Here is an 18,320-nt window from a genome sequence, read left to right as displayed (position 1 = left end):
GCCTTTTATATAGTCTGCAATATTACATTATATAGTCTTCCATGGAGAAATCCTCTATTTTCCAGAACCTATCAAAATCCGACCATGCTTCATATGCACTTAACAAGTCATCCCTTTTATAAATCTTATCCATATAACGCAATAGTCTCCAGACCTTCTTTGGAATCTAATTCTTCCAATTCCAGCTCAGAAAACACTTTGCTCCGGATTTTACTGCCATATGGTAGAGAAAGAGCCAATGCCATACCTTGTCTTCTCTTTCCCAAGGCAGTTACTTTAGTCCACATAACTATTGCACTTCTCCATTGGTCATACGATCCCCTTTTAGAAAATAAGGGGAGGGGGGGTAGTCATATCCGGCCATCTTTATCCTAGGTTCAGCCATATGTCTTCTTTTTTTTTCTTCTCACTCACTCCTTGGTTTGGTCTGGAAAAGTTGTATCTTTCAACCCATCACATTTGCACAGCAACCATCCTCTGCTACCATATGTTAGACGTTTAGCTGCTGTTGTATAAAGAGTCAAAGGTACTGCTCCTTTTACAAGCACCTCTATTTCACTTTAACAGACCCCGCACAAAACTCTATCTTCGCATCACTTGACACAAAGGCCGCCTGAAGCCACTTTACATATCAGTGTCAATTATTGGATACTTAACATAAATGAGACAACTAATTGGAATGTCTCTTAACCCGTTACTTAACAACTGGGTCATTGAATATATTCAAGGCTGAGTTAGACAGATATTTTAATTGACAAGGGAGTCAAGGGTTATGGTGTGGGCAGGCAGGAAAGTGGAGTTTAGGCCATAATCAGATCAGCATGATCTTATTGAACGTTGGAACATGCTCAAGAGGCCAAATGGCCTCCTCTTGCTCCTATTTCTTATGTTTTTATGTTCCATTCCCAATCTGGATTGAGTTTGTTCATCGCTGCTGGGTGTCCACAGGGGTTCTACAATTGCCCCCATAATTCTAGGCAGGAAAAAAGTCAACTGAGTTCCCTATTCTGGATCAGAATATAGTGATTTTTACTGTAAAATCTGTTTATGGGCTCTGAATGAGGAAAGATGAGCTTGTGTATGATGCCTCATAGTCAAAGAGCATGTCAATCCTCACTGTTCTGGGTTCCATGCCAGAATGGCTGCTCAGTTAAGGCAACTAGTAACTATGAAATTGTAACCAGATGTTAGGTGCATCTTTCACAAGGGACAAAAAAGCTATTGGAATGAGAATAAAAAAACAGGTAAGGTAAGGTAAAGTCACCATAGTCCCAGATCACCATTGGCTGCTTTTCCCATTGATAGGGAGAGCTGACTGGTGGTGATTTTAACCTGAGGATCACCACACCACAAACAAGGGCTAGGTTCATGAATAAAAAACAGAGCAAAATGATAAGCAAAATGCTTATAATATAAAATGCTGAGAACTGCAGTCAGGGTGTAAGCTTGGACTATATTCACATTGCTGTCCTGTCAAAGAAAAAAGCAGTGCTGCCTCACAGTTCCAGGGAGCCGCGTTCAATACCGGCCTCGGGTGACTGTATGGAGTTTGCACTTTTCTCCCCTGCTCTGGTTTCCTCCCACAGTCCCACAAATGTGCTGGTTCGGTGGATTGGCCACGCTAAATTGTCCTTGGTGCCCAAAAAATGTTAGGTGGGGTTACTGGGATAGGGTGGTAGCATGGGCGTAAGTTGGATGCTCTTTCCAAGGGCCGGTGCAGGCTCGATGGGCTGAATAACCTCCTTCTGTACTGTAGGGATTCTATGATTTGCTTGAAAAAACAGACTGAAAGTGTTATTGGTTTTGAAAAAGCCTAAATGTTAGATGCAGCAAAAATAAATAGTGTCTTTGGCTAATACTTTCAGTGGCATGTGACTTCTTCAAAAAGTCCAGTGTACAAGTAAACCCGTGTCACATGTGACTCAGCAAAGGACAAAGATGCACAGTGTCAGTTTAATCAATTACTTTCTAATTGATCTAATTTTAAAGATTAGTGTCTGATTTTTTTTTGTAATGCAAAATGTTCTGATACAAACTACAAATGTGAATGTTTGCCAGTGATCCTGTTACACTTCTAAATGGAATAATATCTTTGCTTTAGGTACCAGTGATGCAAAAATGAATAACACAGATTTTTCACACCATTAAATCTAAGGGTTAGCATTCTAAATTGTGAAGGAATGGATTGCTGATCTGTCTACAGCAGTTCCAAACTATTTATTTGTTAATTATTGATTCATTGTTTATACAAGATGTGCAACTTTAGGTATTCCCTTAATTGCAATGGTGCTAATCACTCTAATCGCTCCACTGAGTATCTTAAATTTGAGAATGTGTCCACCATGTTCAATATTTAAGAATAAAATAGCAAAAGCAGAGATGTAACAGTAAGACCCCTCCCCTTATAATCTGAACACGATTTTTCCCATCATATACATTTCATTGGTGAGACATTTGATGAGGATGGTCTGAGCAACTGTGTCGAAAGCTGTGGAAATGGTCAAGAAGGAGGGGGATAGTTTACCTTGCAACAGTCACATGGGATGACATTTATGACTTTGATAAAAGTACGGTCAAAAGTACCGTTCAAGGCCGCCTTATGATGATAGTGTACTTGGTCAAACTTTGCAGATGAAGATTTATTTTGTGCCTTTGGGCTTTCATTGTTGCTGCTGGTGGTGTGGCGGCTTTTATGTACCTTTGACCAGGATGCGATGATATTTCCATTTGGAATTCCCTTGTATCTACATTAAAAGGAAGAGAAAAGTAAAGTAGAGTAGAAAGGGAAGCTGGCTGTCCAGAAAAATTTCAGGGATAAATCATTTTTATTTGCAATATAAATTCATTATTATGATGTCAAATTACCTTTTAGGCCATGTGTGAGGTTCTGCTTGTGGGGATGTGATCTAAATGGAACAACCTGAGGACAGTTAGAGGCTAAAGGGTTTCGTCTTGATGGGCAACCACTTGCAACTTTCCTCAGGAAAGGTAAGGTTACCTCAAGGTCAGAAAACTGAAAAAGAACGAGAATCATAGTACGAGAATCCTAGATTGTACGTTTCCCCACCGATGGGTCTGAAGACGAGGGAATCATAAAATCAAGTGCATGGCCTGCCCACTGCCTACACTCCTGCATCCAAGATGTCTCAAATTTTATGGGAGATGGTGGTGGCATCGGACAGCCAATAGGCACATCCTTGGGCCTATTGAGCCCTTTAAGTGGTCATTTCATGGCCACCCAAGGGCCTCAACACACGGTTGTCAATATTTTACTTGCAGCAGGGAAAGGTCCATACCATGAGGGATGCCTGGCAGCTTTAACTATGCGGGGTAATATTGAATAAGTGGGGAGGATACCTTCTTCCCAGATCCCTTGTGCCCATTGGTGTCATTCCACAATCCCCTCAACACTACCTCCCATGCACCCAAAGAACAAAGAACAAACAAAGAAAAGTACAGCACAGAAAGAGGTCCTTCGACCCTCCAAGCCTGCACCGACCATGCTGCCCGTTTAAACTAAAATCTTCTACACTTCCGGGGTCTGTATCCCTCTATTCTCATCCTATTCATGTATTTGTCAAAATGCCCCTTAAACATCACCATCGTCCCTGTGACATTTAAGAGGCACCTTGACAAATACATGAATAGGATGAGAATAGAGGGATACGAGAGAGAGAGATACCCAAGGTCAAACTTTCCCCTTAACCATCCCTTTGGCCTCTCAATCCCTTTTCCCCATTTCCCTTCCTCCAATTAACTTAGAAGCATGGAAAATAGGAGCAGGAGGAAGCCATTTGGTCCTTCAAGCCTGCCCCGCCATTCATTATGATCATGGCCAAAATATGAACATGGCCCTTCGTGAGCTCTGAAATTCGTTCCTTACTGCTTGAATTGGCATTATGACCAGATATATCAGGTTCCCAGAGATACTCTCTCCCTTGAGTTCATTTCAATAACTACATGTTGAGGAAGGATGAGTACCGTAAACAGCTTTATTTCCAAAACAACAAAGCAAACTCAGAGACTCTCCTAGTTCCTCCTCCCCTCAGTATTCCAGCACTCCCCATTTATACTATTGTGAGGAAAACAAATTAACAAATTGAAGGATAAATTAAACGGGCAGCCCTTTAAAGGGGAACTGCAACAAACCAAATCTCAAAGGAAACTGGCAACATCAAAACAGAATATGATTTAGGGGGCTAATAAAACACCTCAGCCCCTGTGGTGCCCACTGGCAGGAAAGACCTCAACTGTACTAGCAGGCACCATGTGCTGCCTCTCCAAGGACACCTGGCCGCAAACTAACACGCTGGAGAGAGGCAGACAGTCAGGGCAGATGGCCCCCTCAATTGTCCGCTTCTTGGACCTGTGATGAGCAGCTTAGTCAGACCCAAAAGCTGGTTCACAAGGAGGTCCTCCTCACTCCCTGCTGACCTCCGCACTAGGTGCCTGAAGATCAGGAGCACGTGGCAAAAACCTAAAAGTGGCGCAGCCTAAGACAACTAATAAATGCATGATCCTTGGACTCCACAAGGCTGCAAAAGACCCAGGCATCTTGGGAGTCCATGAACTGCCACATCCTACAGTTGTTTAGGACTGTTGCGTGCAACACCCTCCACCCAAGTCCCCAATGGAAAGGGGTGGGGGACTCCTGCATAGAGAGTCCTCCACCCAGGACCTGTGCTGACGTAAGAGAACAAGGCATGCCAGGGCATGTCCGGATAGCAGCGAGGGCAAGAAAGTGAAGAATGTGCATTCGCAGCTGTCCCCCTTTATACTCTTTTTGAACAAAACGGTGAACCAATTAAACTAAATTAAACAAACTGAAGGACAAAGTGAAAGGGATACTGCAGAAAAGAAACAGAATTTCAAAGGAAGGTCCTCATTTATGTTTCTTTTTTCGTAGCACCTTAGAATTTTTATCACCCTCCCAAGCAGCCTCAGTTTAATAACTCATCTGAAAAAAAAGCACCTGGGATAGTGCTGCCCCTCACTCAATATTACACTGGAGTGTGAGCTTTGATTTGTGTTCTCAAGCTCTGGAATGAGACTTGAACCTGGAAGCTTGTGACTGAGGCATTCGTGATACCACCTGAGCCACAGCTGACACTGAAAAAGCAATGCGAGTTTTCATAGTCTCCACTACTGGGGCTAGCTTTACTAATTGAATTTCAATTCAACCAGTAGTCCACTGGGATTTGAACACAAGTCCTCAGAGTATTATCCAAGGCTTTCAGGTTACTAATCAAGAGACATTGCTAATATGCCACCATCCGGTCCCCATCTATAGATGGAGCAATACCCATCAGCTGTTTATCAATGCATTTGACTGAACAATGTAATTGCCATTGAATAAAGTGATTGCCATTGTACCTTAACAATGTGATATTGACATATAAGACATTGACACCCGATCCTGATAAAAATCACTGGCCCCAGGAAACCGGCACATTGACCAGCTCTGGTATTTTTGTTCCATGCCCACTGCCGCTCTGTCCCCAGCAGGACCCCAAAAATACAATATCTGTGTGTAATTTTAGATTATCATGAATTAAGCATCCAAATTTTGCGGTCTGTTCTGGAATCCAAAATTATTTCCACAGAAACACGGCAGAGTTGCAATGCAAAAGAAAAAAAAGGCAATGCACAGTCCAACATGGCACAATAATAGGGGCCTTTGACTTCAAATAGCAATTTTAACTATAGAGAAACTCACCGACTTCCGGTGTTGGCCATGGAGTGAGTGGTCACACACGGGGCAGCTCCTGCTTGAATGCACAGAAAGGAGCTCTTTTTACCAGATACTGGGTGGAACTTTGATGAAAAGGCGTAGGTGAATGTTGGAGGAGTAGTTTCCCCCTGGAGTGGTATGTCTGCTGGCTATCAGACACGGCAGAAAAAAAAGTGAGAGAACAGGCTAAAGAGTTGGAAGCCTGCACTGCTGTATAGAAAAATTCACCAGAGAAAAAAGGCAGTATTTATTTAGCTGATAGCAGTCAAAATAGTGCAAGTTCAGGCAGGTTTTGTTCATACTAAGTGTCTTACCAGAATATAAAAATGAATCTTCGGTCTACTCAGTATTAACAACTCAACTAAAAATATCAGTCTTCTGTAATGCATTGGGATTAAAAGCATACAAAAGAAATTAGTTCCATTCGGTGACTTCAGTCCTGAGAAAATGAAGCTTTGATGCCATGTCTCAGAGTCAAATGGTATCGGTTCAAGTTCTACTCCAGAATTTGAAGGACATAAAACTGGGCTGACACTTGAGAGCAGTACTGAGGGAGTGCTGCCCTGTTGGAGATGCTGGGCTGGATCATACACTGAGGGAAAGCTCCCTACACCCCAGTGTAAATTTCATGTATGGGCCCAACTCCATACAGCCAATTTGACAATTTTTCGGATGACAGGCCTTTAATCAGTATAAGGTGGGATTTCTGTCTGACTCCAGGAGAAAATCACGGCTCATCGAACTGCCAGCCAATAGGAGGCTGGCAGCTCTCCGGCAGTGCTATCTGGAGCAGTGGCCATTGCTGGTGCTGCAGGTGACCAGGGAAATGGCGTTCTGTGATGAAGCTGGAAATTTAGCTACGTCCATAGTCTAGCTGAAGCCAGGCTGGCAGGCTTTGGCAAGGGGGGCATGTTGGACAGGGCTCGGTGGAGAAGAGTGGAAATGGGGATGGAAATGGGGAGACAGAATTGTAAGAAGGGACCTCCCATTGGCACTGGAAGCCTGACAACAGGCAGCCACTTCCAGAAACATATATATAGACAAAGTCAATGATGCAAGACGATACTTTGAATCGTCTTGGCAAAGTATCGGCAAAGTATCGTCTTGCATCACTGACTTAGTCTATATATATGTTTCTGGAACCCACCTCTTCATCCACCTGAGGAAGGAGCTGTGCTCCGCAAGCTAGTGATTCGAAACACACCTGTTGGACTTTAACCTGGTGTTGTAAGACTTCTTACTGTTAAATCAGAACAGTTGTGAGACTTGGTCCTTAATTGCAGCATTATTTGCCCACTCAAGGGCCTCATCAATTGGACCAAAGGCAAGTGATTCACCCAACACATGCCCTCCTGCTCCTAAAATCATAGTTGGGGCAGGGACAGGTGGTGGGCATGACCCTAATCTATTGGTATACCCGCCCACATTTCTGTTCGCCGATGGTCCATAAAATTCCGCCCACTGCCTTACAATTAAGACATCAATCCAAAGCCCCATGTGGTCTCTCAAGTGAATGTAAAAGAGCCTCTTACTATCACAGAATCCTAGCTAATATTTATTCTTCAACCAAATGCACAAAAAATAAATTATCTGATCATTATCACATTGCTGTTTGTGGGACCTGTTGAACTGCCATGTTCTCTACATGAAAACAACAATTATACTTCAAAATTATTTCATTGGCGGAAAGACACTTTGCAGTGTACTGAAGTTGTGAAAGACACAATCTAAATGTAAGCCTTTCTTTACAACACAAAATTATTCAACATTAGTGATTAAATGCCCCAAGATATACAATTCAAGTAAGTTCCAGATCAGTGGCATCAAATGGTACCTCACGTCTAAAATGGGGATGTTTGCTGTTGATTGCATAGTGCTCAGTACCATTCACAACTTCTCAAATACTGAAGCAGTCCGTGTCCATATGCATCAGGACCTGGTCAACATTGAGGCTTGGGTTGATGAGTGGCAAGTAACATTTGGCTCACAAAAGTGCCACCTTCAACATGAGAAAATCTAAAATCAAAGCAAAATACTGTGGATGCTGGTATACTGAAATAAAAACAGAAAATGCTGGAAAAAGCCAACATGTCTGGCAGCATTTATGGATAGAGAAAAAGAGTTAATGTTTCAAGTGGGTATGACTCTTCTTTAGAGTTCTGAACAATATATAATAAATACACTGCAGCAGCTTACCAAGTCTCCTTCAACAGCACCTTCCAAAACTAAAACCTCCACAACATGGAAGGGCAGCAGATTTATGGGTACACCACCATGTGAAATCAAGAAACAGTTTAAGGCACTGGATACTGCAATGGTTACAGGCCCTGACAATATTCCAGCAGTAGTACTGAAGACTGGTGCTCCAGAACCTGCCACACCCCTAGCCAAGCTGTTTCAGTACAACTACAAGATTGGCATTTACCCGGCAATGTGGAAAATTTCCCAGGTATGTTCCATACAGAAAAAAACAGGACAAATCCAATCCAGTCTACTCTCAGTCATCAGTTAAGTGATGAGAGAGGTCATCAACAGTGTTATCAAGCAGCATTTACTCAGCAATAACCTGCTCACTGACACACAGTTTGGGTTCCGCCAGGTTCACTCAGATCCTGACCTCATTAAAGCCTGAGTGTAAACATGAACAAAAGAGCTGAACTCCAGAAGTGAGGTGAGAGTGACTGCTCTTGATATGAAGGCAGCAGGCAGCACTTCATTAAGTATGGCATCAAGGAGCTCTTGCAAAACTGGAGTCAATGTGAATCAGGGGAAAAGCTCTCCGCTGGTTGGAGTCATACGTAGGACAAAGGAAGATGTTGTGGTTGTTGACGGTCAGTCATCTCAGACCCAGGATATCACTGCAGGAGTTCCTCAGGGTAGTGTGCTAGGCCTAACCATCTTCAGCTGCTTCATCAATGACCATCCTTCCATCAGAAGGTCAGAAGTGGGGATGTTCGCTGATGACAGCACAATGTTCAGTACCATTCCCGACTCCTCAGATGCTGAAGCAGTCCACATGCAAATGCAACAAGACCTGGACAAATCCAGGCTTGGGCTGACAAGTGGCAAGTTACATTCGCACCACACAAGTGCCAGGCAATGACCATCTCTAATAATAGAGATTAAACCATCACCCCTTGATATTCAATGGCATTACCATCACTGAATCCTCCACTATCAATAACCTGGCGGTTACCATTGACCAGAAATTGAACTGCACTAATCATGTAAATACTGTGGCTACAAGAGCAGGTCAGGCTAGGAGTCTTGTGGTGAGTAACCATCACCGACAAGACACAAGTCAGGAGTGTGATGGGATACTCTCAACTTGCCTGGATGAATGAAACTCCAACACCACTCAAGAAACTCAACACATTCAGGTAAAAGCAGCCTGCCTGATTGGCACCCCTTCCACAAACAATCGCTCCCTCCGCCACAGATGCACAGTAGCAGCAGTGTGTACCATTTACAAGATGCACTGCAGGAACTCACCAAGGCTCCTTAGGCAGAACCTTCCAAACCCACAACCACTACCATCTAGAAGGACAAGAGCAACGGATACATGAGATACAACACCACCTGGAGGTTTCCCTCCATGTTCCCCACCATCTTGACTTGGAAATATATTACTGTTCCTTGTCGCTGGGTCAAAATCCTGGTACTCCCTCTCAAACAGCACAGTGGGTGTACCTACACCACATGGACTGCAGCGATTCAAGAAGGCTGCTCACCACAATCTTCTTAACGGATGGGCAACAAATTGCTGGCCAAACCAGCGATGGCCATTTCCTGTGAAATAATATATTTTAAAAAAATTTACTTTGTCCTGAAGGTAAATTAAATGGCAGTTCCATATCTCATATTAAGTGCAGATTTGCAAACCTGATTTTATACATCACATAATTTGGCTGGTTGTTTGGGTTACCAACATCTCAACTGCAATTTGAAAGCATGAGATTTTTACAACATATTTTAAATGCAGGCAATAGGTTGATGGACAGCATGGTGTTAGAATGGAATTAAATTAATGGCTCCTTTTTCTTTACATTAATTTCAAAGTTACTTTATAAATAACTATATAAGTAGTTTTCTTTCCTATTGTACCAATTGACAACAAATTCAGGATAGAACATAGAACAAATAACATTACAGCGCAGTACAGGCCCTTCGGCCCTTGATGTTGCGCCGACCTGTAAAACCACTCTAAAATATCAAAACACAGTTTATAGGATTGTTAATATGAGGAGGAATTGTAACCGGGTGGGGTATGATCCATTCAAATGCAAGGGCTTACTTCCTGAAAGGCTGAGTTTATTATAATCTGAGATTTCACTTCAGTACCAAGAGAGTGCTCTATGAGAAATATGCCATCTTTTGGATGGGACATTAATGCAAGTCCCATTTTTCAGTTAGAAGAAAGCAGAATGTCCCATTGTATTTTTATAAAGCAGGAAGTTTTTCAGTGAAAACTGTGTTCTCAACCAAAATCCCCCAAAATAATTTATTTGGTCTTTCACTTCATGCATAATATCTTATAGTGCTATATAAGATTATTAAGGGAATGGAAGGCAATCCAGAATATCGTTGGTTTCTGTTGATAAACTCTATATTGACTGAAAACCAATCTTTAAAGCTGGTTTCAAACCAGGGAAAGCTGTTTTTAAAAAACACTTTCGGCCTTAAAATGGATAATGTGAACACAAACATGGAAGTAGAAAGGTAAGAAACATTCAAAACTCCACCATATTGAATATGTAAGAAAGTAAGTATGATTTACCTGAGAACTTAATAAACATGTTGTTCCCCCACAACCAAAAAGATGTGGATTGGCCATGCTAAATTGCCCCTTAATTGGAAAAAATGAATTGGGTAATCCAAATTTAAAAAAAAACATGTTGTCACAACACCCTGGGCTAGTGCAAGGCCAATTCCAGCCCCACTTGACCCTGAATTGCAACAAAAGTTAAATTAGATGTTATTTTAAAATACCTGGGGACCTTGGCTCAACCCAATAAATTGTAGTCAATTACCAGGTTTGTAACCTTAACACAAATAATCTTTCATTATGTACAATATTATAATTAAATAGGCAAAATAAAAATGACTATCTAATATCCCTTTCTAACTCCATCCCCCTTTCTTTCTAACTACACCCACTCTCTTCACGCACAGTTAAACAACAGAGAGAAAAAGGTGGTTGGGACGGGAAGAGAATATTAAGAAAAATAAAAGGATAAAGGATCTTTGATGCACTGGGAAGACTTCTAGTTACTGTCTTCCTGAAGATTAGGCCTTCAGTTGGGTACTTCCTTTTCCTTCAGCTTGTAATGATCTTCACTGCAGATGCACAAAGACAGCAAGCAACAGGCAGCAGAGAAGGGGAGAAAACACAGCTCCTCTGCCTCTGAGGGTCTCAAGCAGTCATTTTCAAAGTCAGGGTCACGACCCGTGGGTGGTTTGTGGGCGGGTGCCGGGAAGGTTGCGGGGCCATTGGTCGTAGTGTTCCTGATCGCGGGAAGAAGTGCCCAATGGCTGCGGCCGGCCGAACCAGGCTCTCACAGGTTTTAGAACAATGAAGCAGTTATTTACTTCAGCAGCGAGAGACTGTCCCTTTCACTTCAAAGGTCTAAATACTTCTGCCAAGCTCTCTCAGAGAGCATCATGCAGGAACCAATCACTGACTTATCAGAAAGAACACTGTCCCTGGCCAACCCAGAGGTTGCCGGGTAGCCTATTGAACTGACTTCCTCCAAAACTGGGGCGTCATTCTCCGACCCTCCGCCGGGTCGGAGAATGACCGTTGGCCGCCGTGAATCCCGCCCCCACCCCCGCCGAAGTCTCCGGTACCGGAGATTGGGCGGGGGCGGGAATCGGGCCGCGCCGGTTGGCGGGACGCCCCGTTCAATTCTCCGGCCCGGATGGGTCGAAGTCCCGCCCAGAAATTGCCTGTCCCGCCGGCGTAAATCAAAGCTGGTATTTACCGGCGGGACCAGGCGGCGTGGGCGGGCTCCGGGGTCCTGGGGGCACTCTTTCCCTTCCGCCTCCGCAACGGCCTCCACCATGGCGGAGGCGGAAGAGACTCTCCCCACTGCGCACGCGCGGGAAACTGTCGGCGGCCGCTGACGCTCCCGCGCATGCGCCGCATTTCCGCGCCAGCTGGCGGGGCACCAAACGCCATTTCCGCCAGCTGGCGGGGCAACAAACGCCATTTCCGCCAGCTGGCGGGGCGAAAATTCCTCCGGCGTCGGCCTAGCCCCTCAATGTTGGGGCTCGGCCCCCAAAGATGCGGAGCATTCTGCACCTTTTGGCCGGCGCGATGCCCGTCTGATTGGCGCCATTTTTGGCGCCAGTCGGCGGACATCGCGCCGTTGGGGGAGAATTTTGCCCCTGGTTCCTAAGATTCACCCGGCCCCGGGTCTCTCCTCTCCAAAATAAAAACCTAGGAACAGGTTAGCTATGAGGAGAGGTTGAATAAACTCGGCTTGTTCTCAGTGAAACGACAGAGATTGAGGGGCGACCTGATAGATATCTACAACATTTTTTTTTTTCTAAATCTTTTTATTGGCAGTTCCCATATTTATAAGCAGTTGTATATATACACATCGCATTTTTTCGCCCGCCCTAATTGCCTTTATTATACAGAGCGATTAATTTGTCCTACGTTTAACTGACCCTATGTGCATTTTGTTGCCCTCTGGATCGGTCGATAGTTTTTGGTACCTCATCTATCCTGGTGGTTTTTAAAAATTCTTGTTAGGTTACTGATGCGCAATCAATTACTCTCGAGACAAGGTGAGTCATAACTAATAGGCTTTAATCTGCTAGAATTGTTCCCCAGCAGCTTCGATACAAAAGTGAAGGCTGCTGGGATGGCATCGGTTCTTATAGTCCGCCTCTCAGGGCGGAGCTATGCACATCAGCCAATGGTAGACTCCTGGGTCTAGCCAATGGTCATCCATCTCTCAGGTACCGCAATACCTGGTATTACCACAGTTACTCCTCGTTGCTGGCCTCAAACAGGTTTTGGAACAGCCCGACAAACTGCCCCCAAGTATCCAGGAAACCTTCCTCTGACCCTTGGATGGCGTATTTAATCTTCTCCAGGTGGAGAAATTCTGAAAGGTCAGCGAGCCAGTCTGCAGCTGTGGGTGGTGCTGCCGATGGCCAGCCGAGCAGGATTCTCCGGCGTGCGATTAGGGAAGCGAAAGCAAGCACATTGGCCCCCTTCCCCATTTGTAACTCTGGCTGCTCCGATACCCCGAAGATTGCCACTATTGGTCTTGGCTTCACCCTCACCCCCACAACCTTGGACATTGCCTTGGAGAAGGCTGTCCAGAACCCAGCAAGCTTGGGGCAAGCCCAAAACATATCGGTGTGGTTGGCCGGGCCCCTCTGGCACCGCTCACATTTGTCCTCCAGGGTTCTGGCCAGGTGCTCTGTGCACCACTTTGAGCTGCATTAGGCTTAGCCTTGCACAGGAGGAGGTGAAGCTCACCCTGCTCAGTGCTTCGCCCCAGAGTCCCCATCCTACCTCTGTCCCCAGTTCGTTCTCCCATTTTTGTCTGGTCTCGTCCAGTGAAGTCCGGGCTCTGTCCAGTAGCTGTCCGTATATTTTCCCACAGAGCACCACCTTCTCGTTGCTTGTGCCTATCAGATCCTCTAGTGGTGTGGTTTCTGGGGCCCCAGGGTACCCCACTGTCTCTTTGCGGAGGAAGTGTTTTATTTGGAGGTGTCACATTTCCTGTTCTTTTGCTAGCCTCCACTTCCTCGTCAGTTCGTCTAGTGTCGCCAGTCTGTGCCCTACGTAGAAGTCCCCGACCGTCAGTGTGCCCCCGTCCCACCTCCATCTTTTGAAGGTGGTATCCAGCATGGTTGGGGGGAATCTGTGATTGCTGCATATGGGAGCCATGGGGGACATTTTGGTTATCCCGAAGTGTTGTCTGAGCTGGGTCCATGTTCTCAGTGTGGCCGCTACTACCACTGGGCATGTTGTGTATCTTGTTGAGGGGGATGGAAGTGCTGCTGTGGCCAGGGCCCGGAGGGTCGTTCATTTGCAGGATGCCTCCTTCATTTGTACCCAATCTGTGTTGGGTTCTTGTACCCATCCCCTCACTCTTTCTGCCATTGCTGCCCAGTGGTAGTGTTGTAGGTTTGGTAAGGCCAAGCCCCCTTTGATTTTCTTTCTTTGCAGTGTCGGTTTGGGAATTCTCGGGTTCTTGTCCCCCCCACACAAACGCCATGACTAGATTGTCTACGTTTTGGAAAAAGGCCTTGGGGATGAAGATCGGAATGGATCTATACAGGAAGAGGAACCTTGGCAGTACGTTCATCTTGATCGTCTGCACTCTCCCCGCCAGGGAGAGTGGGAGTGAGCCCCACCTTTGAAGGTCTCTTCTTACGTCCTCCACCAGGCTGGTCAGGTTCCACTTGTGGATCTGTGTCCAGTCTCTGGCTATCTGGATCCCCAGGTAGCGGAATCTGGGCTGGGCTGTTTTGAACGGGAGCCCCTCCAGCTCTCTCCCTCCTCCATTTGGGTTCACTGGGAATGCCTCGCTTTTGCCCAGGTTAAGTTTGTAGCCCGAGAAGGTTCCAAACTCTTTCAGTATGTGCAGTATTGCCTTCAGTCCCTCCTGTGGCTTTGAGACATAGAGGAGCAGGTCACCTGCATAGAGTGAGACTCTGTGCTCTCTGTCTCCTCTCCGGATTCCCTTCCAGCTTTTCACATCCCGCAGGGCTATCGCCAGGGGATCGATGGCTCGCGCGAACAAGAGTGGGGACAGGGGGCAGCCCTGTCTTGTTCCTCTCTGCTGCTGGAAGTATTCAGAGCTGGTGGTGTTAGTTTGGACGCTCGCTTTGGGAGCGTTGTACAACAGCCTCACCCAGGCGGTGAACCCCGCTCCTAGCCCAAACCACTCCAGTACCTCAAGGAGGGATTTCCATTCGACTATGTCGAAGGCCTTTTCTGCGTCCAGGGAGACGATCACCTCTGGTGTTCTCTCCCCGGAGGGGGTCATTATTACGTTCAGCAGCCGCCTGATGTTCGCTGTGAGCTGCCTACCCTTGACAAAGCCCATTTGGTCCTCTGCGATCACCTCTGGTACACAGCCCTCCAGCCTTTTGGCCAGGACCTTTGTGAGTATTTTTGCATCCACGTTCAGCAATGAAATGGGTCTGTATGATCCACATCCCGTCAGGTCTTTATCTTTTTCGGGTATCAGTGAAATTGTGGCCTGCGCTAGCGTGAGCGTCAGGGTGCCCCTTGCCAGTGAGTCCCCGAACATGTCCCTTAAGTGTGGGGCCAGGACTGGTGCAAATGTTTTGTAGAAGTCCGCCGGGAACCCATTGGATCCCAGTACCTTCCCCGCCAGCATGGAGCTGATGATCTCCATGATTTCTCGCAGATTTATCAGTGTTTCCAGCTCCCCCAGTCTGTCTTCCCCCACAACTAGTAGTTCCAGTCCGTCCAGGAACTGTTTCATCCCTGCGCCCCCGTTGGGGGGGCTCAGAGGCATACAGGCCCCAGTAGAAGGTCTCAAATGCCCGATTGACCTCCTTTGGTTCTGTTACCAGTCTGCCTCTGCTATCCTTTACCTGCGCTATTTCCCTTGTGGCTGCTTGCTTTCTCAGCTGGTGAGCCAATAGGCGGCCAGCCTTGTCTCCGTGTTCCTAGAAGGTCCCCCGTGTCTGGTGGAGTTGGCACACTGTTTTCCTCGTAGGTAGCAGGTTAAAGTCCATTTGCAACTTCTTTCTCGCAGCCAGCAGCTCTACGGTCGGGGCCTCGGAGTATTTTCTGTTGACTTCCAGGATGGAGTCCACCAGTTGTTGCCTGGCCACCCTCTCTTCCCTATCTCTGCTTGCCTTGTAGGCTATGATCTCTCCTCTAATCACGGCCTTCAGTGCCTCCCAAAACATGGAGGGTGAGACCTCCCTGTTTTGGTTGTTACTCACGTAGTCGCCTATGGCCCGCCATGTTTTTTGACAGAAGGCCTTATCGGCAAGGAGGTCCGTGTCCAGCCTCCATGTGGGGCTCTGGGCATGGCCTGTCTCCAACCTCACATCCATAAAGTGTGGAGCGTGGTCAGAGATAACAATCGCGGAGTACTCCGTTCCCGTGATCCCTGGAAGCACCGATTTCCCCACTGCAAAGAGGTCGATATGGGTGTATACCTTGTGTACTTGTGAGAAGTATGAAAATTCCTTCTCTCCTGGGTGCAGGAACCTCCATGGGTCCACCGCCCCCATCTGCTCCATAAATGCTCCTAGTTCTCTAGCCATGCCAGTCTTTTTCCCTGCTCAGGGGTTTGACGGTCGGTCAGTGGGTCCTGTACATAGTTGAAGTCGCCCCCCACGATCAGTTGGTGTCAAGGTCCGGGATTTCTGCCATGGTCTTCTTTATGAATACTGTGTCGTCCCAGTTGGGAGCGTACACATTTACCAGTACGATCGGTGCCCCTTCCAGGACACCGCTGACCATGACGTACCGTCCCCCTGGGTCCATAACTGTCTTGGTTTCCATAAACCTCGTCCTCTTGCTAATTAATATTGCTACCCCCATAGCCCTCGTCCCGGAGCATGAGTGGTATGTCTGTCCCACCCAGCCCTTTCTTACCAGCAGTCGGTCCCAGGAACGAGTCAGCACATCTCGCGCAGTACACCAAACACGTGTGGACAGTTTGTGATCTTATTGTCTCTGTTTGCGGTCTGCCCTCCGCTCTTTGTTCTGATTCATCCTTTCTTTTCCATCCCCGTCGCTTTCATGATGGCCGTTGTGGCTGTCCCTCCCCCAGTTTGTTTGCTCTAACGAACTCCTCCGCTGCCGCTGGGTTGTTAAAAAACAGTTCCTTCCCCTCAAATGATACCCAGAGTTCGCTGGGAATAACATTCCAAATTTCACATTACTTTTGTAGAGTGCTGATTTGCCCTATTGAATTCAGCCCTTCTTTTGGGCAGGTCCGCCCCAAAGTCCTGGTCACCCTTATGGTCTTCCCTTCCCACGTGCTCGCTTTCATCTGCCGGGCCCACTTTAGGATTTTTTCCCTGGGCGGGATTCTCCGACCCCCCGCCGGGTGGGAGAATCACCGGTGGTCGGCGTGAATCCCACCCCCGCCGTCCTCCCAATTCTCCCACCCCCCAAAAACTGGCGTGGCGTGAGTCCCGCCGCCCACCTCAGAGAATGGCGGGGTCCAGCACGACTCAATGGGCCTCAGGGCTGTCCGGATTCTCCGGCCCGCGATGGGCCGAAGTCCTGCCCGTGCTATGCCGGTCCCGCCGGCGTAAATTGGAGTTGGTCCCTTACCGGCTGGATCTGGTGGCACGGGCGGGCTCCGGGGTCCTTGGGGGGTCACGGGGTGATCTGGCCCCGGGAGGTGCCCCCACAGAGGCCTGGCCCCCGGTCGGGGTCCACCGATTCGCGGGCGGGCTTGTGCCGTGCGGGCACTCTATTCCTTCCGCACCGGAGTCCGTGGTCATCCGCCATTACTGGTGCAGAAGTGATTCCATGTGCGCATGCGCGGGGATGACGCCAACACGTGCTGGTGCTCCCGCGCATGCGCCGACTCGCGCCAGCCGGCGGAGGCCCTTAGGCGCCGGTTGGTGTGGCGCCAGGCCCCTATCTCGCCGGCCGGCGGGGCGCCAGCCACTCCATGGCGGGCCTAGCCCCTGAAGGTGCGGCCCGACGCCGGAGTGGTTCACGCCACTCTGTCCCGCCAGGACCCCCCACCCCGCCGGGTACGGGAGAACCCCGACCCCTGTCTTGGAACCAGTGCAGCTTCACGATAATCGCTCTGGGCTGCTTTCCGGCTTTGGTCCTGGGTCGGGTTCTGAGGGTTTGGAAATTTCTCCCTTCCCAATAGCTTGCCCAGCATTTGGGTGACGTAGCCTGTTGGGTCTCTGCCCTCCATCCCCTCTGACAGACCCACTATTTTAACATTCTGCCGTCTGGACCTATTTTCCAGGTCCTCCACTTTCGCATGGATCGCTCCCCTGGATCGTTATCAGCCTTTTCAACTCAGTTTCCTGAGTTACCAACCTGTCGCTCTGGTCCGAGGTGACCCTCTCCAACTCCTGAATCGTTTTCTCCTGCGCCTCCACCTTCCTTTCCAAGCCATCGACGGTTCGCTGCATTTTGTCCGTTGTCTCCGCCAGCATCTCCTTCATCATTGTGTGGAGCTCCGTCCTGAGTGCCTCCCTCATGGCGTTTATCTCCGTTTTTATCTCCTCCTTTATGGTGTTTATTTCCGTTTTCAGCACGCTTCTCCATTCCTCCCGCATCCTGTTCCTGCTCAGCTGCTCGGCTCGCCAACTTTTCCGCTTCCTGGTACGCCTGAACCTCTGCCTCGCCCCGTGGGGTCGTCTGCCTGCACGGCCACAGCTCCTGCTTTTTTCATTCGCCTTCGCTGCTGCTCCTTCTTACATCTCGCCGTCCCCCCGATTTATTATTATTTGCAGGCATATTTCTGTTATGTGTCTTTCTCTTTTTTTCCTGGGTTTTGATGCAAAAAAGAAATTCCTTTTAAAAACGATTTTTTTTAAGAAAAAAGGAAATTTTGGGGGGAAAGTTTAAAAAAAAAAGTTGTTTACATTTTCAGGA

At 47.4% G+C, this 18,320-nt stretch overlaps 1 long non-coding RNA gene across 1 annotated transcript; it reads right to left on the bottom strand.

Annotated features, from left to right (window-relative positions):
- Positions 1 to 2,265: 2,265 nt before the first annotated feature.
- On the bottom strand, positions 2,266 to 17,950 carry LOC140425721 (uncharacterized). Its single transcript, XR_011947950.1, has 3 exons — positions 17,760 to 17,950; positions 9,338 to 9,520; positions 2,266 to 2,744 (listed from the first exon to the last, which is right to left on the bottom strand). It is a non-coding gene; the product is annotated as an uncharacterized lncRNA (long non-coding RNA).
- Between the last annotated feature and the right edge of the window lie 370 nt (positions 17,951 to 18,320).

The sequence above is a fragment of the Scyliorhinus torazame genome, chromosome 6, assembly GCF_047496885.1.
Source record: "Scyliorhinus torazame isolate Kashiwa2021f chromosome 6, sScyTor2.1, whole genome shotgun sequence".
Taxonomy (NCBI): domain Eukaryota; kingdom Metazoa; phylum Chordata; class Chondrichthyes; order Carcharhiniformes; family Scyliorhinidae; genus Scyliorhinus; species Scyliorhinus torazame.
The sequence above is the reverse complement of the archived record's forward strand: the minus strand, read 5'-3'. Positions and strand labels throughout refer to the sequence as shown.